This window comes from Gobius niger, assembly GCF_951799975.1.
Source record: "Gobius niger genome assembly, chromosome: 21".
NCBI lineage: Eukaryota > Metazoa > Chordata > Actinopteri > Gobiiformes > Gobiidae > Gobius > Gobius niger.
This window is the reverse complement of record NC_136872.1, coordinates 11,350,608-11,357,053: the sequence shown is the minus strand read 5'-3', so window position 1 is coordinate 11,357,053 and position 6,446 is coordinate 11,350,608.

Sequence of the window (6,446 nt, the reverse complement as noted above, 5' to 3'; positions counted from 1 at the left end):
TTATTAAGCTTATTTATTCCAGCTGCCTTCCCAGTGCCGCCAGATACGAAACAGAAATCAAGATTTCTTTACGTGGATGGGTTTTAGACACATTAGGATTTAGATGCTTTTTTCCCCAAAATATCATATAAAACATTTCTGTTCTCCGCTAAATACTCCCAAAGGTCGGGTGTGATTACGCTGCCTTGTGTTACCAATGTGTGGCCTGTGTTGTTTTAACATGTCTATCTTATTCTCTCTGTGGGAGGGATCTACTAAACTAAGTGTTTATACAGTCACTAAATGAATTACACATAAGAAGACCTACATTTATGATGCCTCTAAAACTACTGCATGAATGTAACTGATATGTTCACAGCTCACCGATATCAAAAACAGGCAGGCTCATTTATTTGACCATATCACCCACTGAAATAATATGTATCCATCCTGTCACTGCCATTACACACGAGGTGGAAAATAAAAAGCAGTGTTCTGTTAAGTTATAAAATTGAACTCACTATATACAAAGTCTGGGTCATCATACTTTTGTTAACATTTTCTTGAGCTGACATAAAGCATCCAAAGCAAAAGATGTTATACATATTTTATGTGCTGTTTGCATAATGACTACCTCTGTTGTTAAGACCAAAGCACTAAAGTGAAAATGCCTCGTGTTTTGAGGTGAAGTAATTTCCTTGATCCATCTCGTTGTAAATGTGATTCTATTTTGCTCTATGTTAAATGTTTTGATATTGTTCGTGGGAATGTTTTTATTGTCAAAATGTGTAAATAAAAAGGACAGTAAGTATGTATATTTACCACAGGCGTCTCTGTTTCTGATGACTCAACATCCACATTGTAACCACGATCATTTTGTTGTGACAGTTCTCTCTTATCCGTCTTCTTACGCTCATTTCCTTTCTTTAACCCTTCACCCGTTAATGAAATCCTCGTTTGTCTTCTTCACATTGTCTTCTTCTACGCCTTTATCATATCATTGCCGCACAATGGAGATGAGAAGGATGTAGCTCTAATTGTTTTGTTGCAGATGTTGACCTCGACCTCACAAACATGGCAGCTTAAAGCCGCCCGCTGAACGTTTCCCTTACCAGTTACAGTTGTGTGAATAAGCAGGCTCATAGGTGTCACTTGACGGAGCCACCGGGAGGATCTCCTTCTACAGCGTTGACAGGGCAGCGATGCGTTCACGTGCGCTTGGGAAAGTAGACGCTTGTGGACTGTGGGCGGAAGCGAGGTGAGGTGAACAAACTTAAGAGCCGTCTTCTGAGTTGGCGAAACAAAGGCGATCGTTGAAGGCTGATTTCCTGTCGGTCTCCCTGGCAACACAGTTTTCTCGGGATGCACTCACTCTGGAATCAGCAAATTTTAGAATTTGTGAATAATTAATTAGAATGAATTAATTTTACTTAAAGCCACACCGCGTAGAATTTTACATCTAAATAAAATTGAATTACTAGCGTTTATTTTATGATGGATCATTTCATCATTGGAAAAATACCTCATAAATGTACAAACAAACAGCATTTTCTGTGTTGAGCTGGTCACTAGGAGCATGTTTTGCACTGGTGGCAACAGTATAGTCCAAAATGTTACACAGTGTCCCTTTAACCTCTTACACCCCACTTTAACCAAGTGCATTTTCTCCAGTTCAACTTTACCCACATCTAAAAGCTTCTTGATTGGAGAGTTTGGCCAGTGTAACGCATCATTTGAAAGCTAAGACCAGCAAAAGTGATCGTTAATTTTGTTGCGTTGTCCCCGTGTTTGCATTTTTTAAGCGTTTTTGTACTTTTTTTTTATTGTGTTGCTTTCTCATTGCTTTTTTTCCCGGTGCTTTTTTGGTGCGTTTTCATAAGTTTCTCATCACATTTTTTGTCACTTTTATGTGGCTTTTTTGTTGTGTCTTTGTCACGTTTTCCGCACGGTTTTTTATTGCTCTTTTATGTTTCTTTTTCATCACTCTTTCTACTCTACTACATAAAAAAAGAATTACAAAGTAAGCCATATAATGCACACTTGAGAGCAGTAGGTGGTGTAATGCCAATGCCAATGACTCACAACAAGTAACGTCTTACTAGTTGCGAGTCCCCGTCGTGTAGCCGTACAGGTGTGAAGTGAAGAATAACACTTATTTTACTTCGAACACTTAAAGGAGCTATTTCTGACATGTTTTTCTTTTTGTAGGGTTTTTTTGCCCCATAAAAGTATGTTGTAAAGGTTTTTTGTGGAAGAAAAATCTGCCTGATGTGTGAAGTTTGCATCAGATTATGATTCGTTGATGTTCCGTATGGTCAACCCAAATAGTCAATATGTGACTAAAGGTTTTTTTTTTAACCTTTTTCGTCACTTATTGATTCTGAAGGTAAAAATACTCATTTTGTCACATTTTGACTAAAATGGTTCAAAATCAGGTATAGTCCCTTTTAAGTATTTTTCATCAGCGAATACTTCAGTACTTGCACTTAAAGGTTCAAGAAGATGCAAGTTGGCCATTTCATACTCGCTACTGCCACCTCAGGTCTTATGCGTAACTGCAGCTTCTATATTAACCTCTTAACTCCCACCTGAACGGATCTAATTTTCTCCAGTTTGGCTTTACCCTAATCAAAAAGCTTCTTGGGAAAAAACACCAAAATAGCCACAAAAAAACAAGGAGGAAGCAAGGATGTAAACGCAACAAAAATGTGACAAAAATTCAACCAAAGAGTGACAAAAATTCAACAAAAATGTGACAAAAATTCAACAAAAATGTGACAAAAACTCAACAAAAAAAAAGACAAAAATTCAACAAAAAGTGACAAAAAACTCAACTAAAAAGTGACAAAAATGCAACAAAAATTTCACAAAAACTCAACAAAAATGTCACAAAAAAGAAAGAAAAAAAAAAATACAAAAGGTGACACAACACAGCAACAACGCGAGGAAAAAGATCAGTTTTGTGGGTCTTAGCTTTCAAATGAGGTGTTACACAGCCTAAAGAGGACAGAATGCATTTGGTTAGGCGGGTGGTAAGAGGTTAAGATCCTGCATGACGGCACTTCGGACCCAAAGTAACAACTTTTTGAGTGACAGTGCAGGATTTCAGTTGTGGTGAACAGGTCTGGGCTCATTCTACACATTAGGACATGGCTGGAACATGTAGGGGGAGGAAAATAACCTGTATAGTCCCTTTAAGTAATAATTCGACTGTAATATTCGAGCAGTAGTATTTACTCGAGACAATGTTTTGGTTCACGAAAAAGTCCGTGGACATGAGCCAGATATGAGCCCGTTCCCAATAAAGAATACTTCCACTGTATTCTATTTATTGTGTAAAATGTTACGCTGTATAGCTTTAAACAAACTCGAATCGCCCTATGCTAACCCTTTAAGCTCGAGGCCTCTGTTAAAACAGACCTGCCTTCTCCAAACACTGGAACAGGATGGCTTTAGGGAGCTAAACCTGTCAGGGGGCATGTCAGTTCTCACAACAGCCACGCACAGCCTTGTTTACCGTAGCTCTTCCACCGCTGTGTCCGCACGCGCGTTATCCATTCGAGAAAATTAGCACATTAGCGCCACGGATAACAATAATAAAGCTCTTTTTATGCATGACTTGAAAATGCAGAAAATTTATCTGGAGCGCGGAATAATTCAGGCCTAAGGCGACAGGGTTCCCACACCGATGCCAGGCTAAATGTCCCACATCTTATCTGGGTCTCAGGAAAGCTGCCAGCGGATCAAGGTGTCAGGGGGGGCAAAGGGGGATTTTTTTTTTTTTTTGTGGAGGGGGGGAACCAGGCAGGGAGGTGAAGTCAGTCTTTAACTCTTTTGCGACCTGGTCAATTCCTTCTCGGTGCATTTCTGTGGTCTCAGTGAAGCGGAAAGAAGTGTTTGAATACATCAACCAGCCTGGGAACGACACCGAAAGGGAGTTAATGAATGAGCTGGAGTGAAAGATTAGAGCTTTTCCACTCACATTGGACCACTTCCAGGTTAGGGGTTGGCTGTTTGCTCAGACACGTGAAGGTTAATAATTACATTAATATTATTACTGAAAGGCCAACGTTATTTTACCCTTTATGGCTCTTTACAACACTATGGGTTGACTGGTCATAAACTGTTTGATCGTCAGCTTTATGATCAGTTCTTCAACAGGGCTATGTAAGGACATGCATTTTAATATTATAAACAGGCCACAATCGTATGGTCAAACTGTGAAATGTTTTTTCTTATAATATTTTTATTTGGCTTGTCAGGTCACTGCACTACAAAAATAATAATTCTAGGTATTACATTTATTTTAGCAAGAATTTTCGGGCAAGCTATATTGGTGGTATTAAAAATTGTGGTAAAGGTTTTCAACTGGACTGTTTTGTAAGAGTTTTGAGAACGTATTGCCTTTTTCAAGCCAGTCCAGTTGACGGCTTCGGAGACATCTGCAATGACGATAAACTGCACAAAATACAAGAAGTAAAAAAAAGAAGAAGAAAAAAGTCAATTATTACCTGTAGTACTACAAATCATTATTGAGTAACTTTTAGATCAGCCTTTAAAGAGGGGGTATTATGCTTTTTTCAATCACATAGCACCAGTCTATATCACAAACAATGATGACGAAACCTTCTGTTGGTCTGTAAATGCAGTAAATTAGAATAACTGCCTTGTATAAAATTGCTCTCTCAAAATGGCTGTAGTGAATGTCTTGAAATAGGCCCCTGTCTCTTTAAGAACCTCTGACCCTTTCCGACACGCCCCCTCCACACGCTGTCTGTGGCATCAGTGGGGAGGGGGTTCTGCTGAGGAGCAGTGGTTGGTTACTCGGCTGGTGAAGAAAGCTCGGAGGCGTCTCCAGGAGGTGGGGGCGTTCCTAGGAGGACTCTGGCAAACCTATCCCTAAAATGGCCGCCATCCGAGTTTTTACAGATTACTCAAAAATACGTGAATGTGCCAAGGCAACACTTCAGGCATGTTTTTAATGAGGGAATGAAATAATAACATGATGTAAAGCTTGAACAAGTCGATTTTGCATAATACCCCCCCTTTAAAGCTGAAATCATGATCAAAACAACTCAATAACAGTCCCTTTAACACAGTGGTTCCCAAAGTGGGTGTCGGGACCCCTTGGGTGGGGGTCACCAGATGATTCAAGATGAAATAAATGGGGGGAAAAATCGACTTCTTTTTTAGTGTGACACAGCCTATGACTTATGAAATCTATTCAAATATTCAAAATAAACGATTACATATAAACTTGGTGGGGGCTTGCGACCCACTTTCGGGTCCCGACCCACCAGTTGAGAGCCACTGATTAAGACTATTTCTAGCTTACTAACTATTAAACTAAACTAAGACTAATTCTTTGTTTACAGGTGAAACGGGACATGAAGAACAAACTGACCCAAAACGTGAACATTGAACAAGTATATTCAAAGTCTCCACTGTCTCTCTTACCAGTAGCATTGATAAACTTCTTCAGAGCTCTGGTAAGAGGGAGGGTTGTGTACACATGCGTAATTGTGTATAGTACAATTAGTGATGACATCATTAGGCCCAACAGGAGCCTTGAGCAAAACAAACACATGAATGCAGCACACCTCCGGGAGTTGGCTTTCTCTGTTCTGCTGCTAATGGACCTCCAACAACAACATGGAGGAATCCGACCTACACTTTACTGTTAGGGCCTGTTGAGCTGTTAATCTGGTGACCGGACTGGATTATACTAGAAATAAAGAGGCAAATATACAGTAATTATGCCATTATTTTAAATGGAATGAATTAGAGACAGTGGCGCATGCAGAAATACATTACAGTGTGGGTTAGAAGGATTATGCCCCATTTAGCATTGATTGTGGCTAATTGACTGCTGTTGTTGCTAATCTCATGTAAATACAGAAATAAACAAATGAAAATAGGATGAAAATGCCAAGGAACCACCTCCGAATGTTAAAGTATGATTAGGACTGTGCAGCTCGATGATGGACATTGTAGGTTTTGACTAAATGAAGAGAAAGTTAACCTCTTAAGTCCCGCCTTTACCGAGCACATTACTCCAGTTTGACTTTAGCCAAATCTAAAAGCTTCTTAGAAAAAAGTGTCAAAATAGCAACGAAAACAAGGAAAAACGAAAACTCCTCCTGCCACAACGCAGGAGGAAAGATCATAGCTCAGTTCTGTAGGTCTTAGCTTTCAAATGAGGCCTTACTCTGGCCCATTGGCTGTGAGCTTTTAGATTTGGGTAAAACTGAACTGGAGAAAATACACTCAGTTAAAGGAACAGGTCACTGTTTTTCCATACTGATATATGTTTTTACCTGAGCTTAGACGAGTTGATGCAAACCTGTCTGGTCTTTGTCCGTGCCCTCAGTCGCACAAAACGACCAAAGATGTTGCTAGCATTTGGCCTCTCCCAATGTGTTCCTATGGCTCCAAACGGGGGTGAGGTTAGAAGCTATCACGCTCTT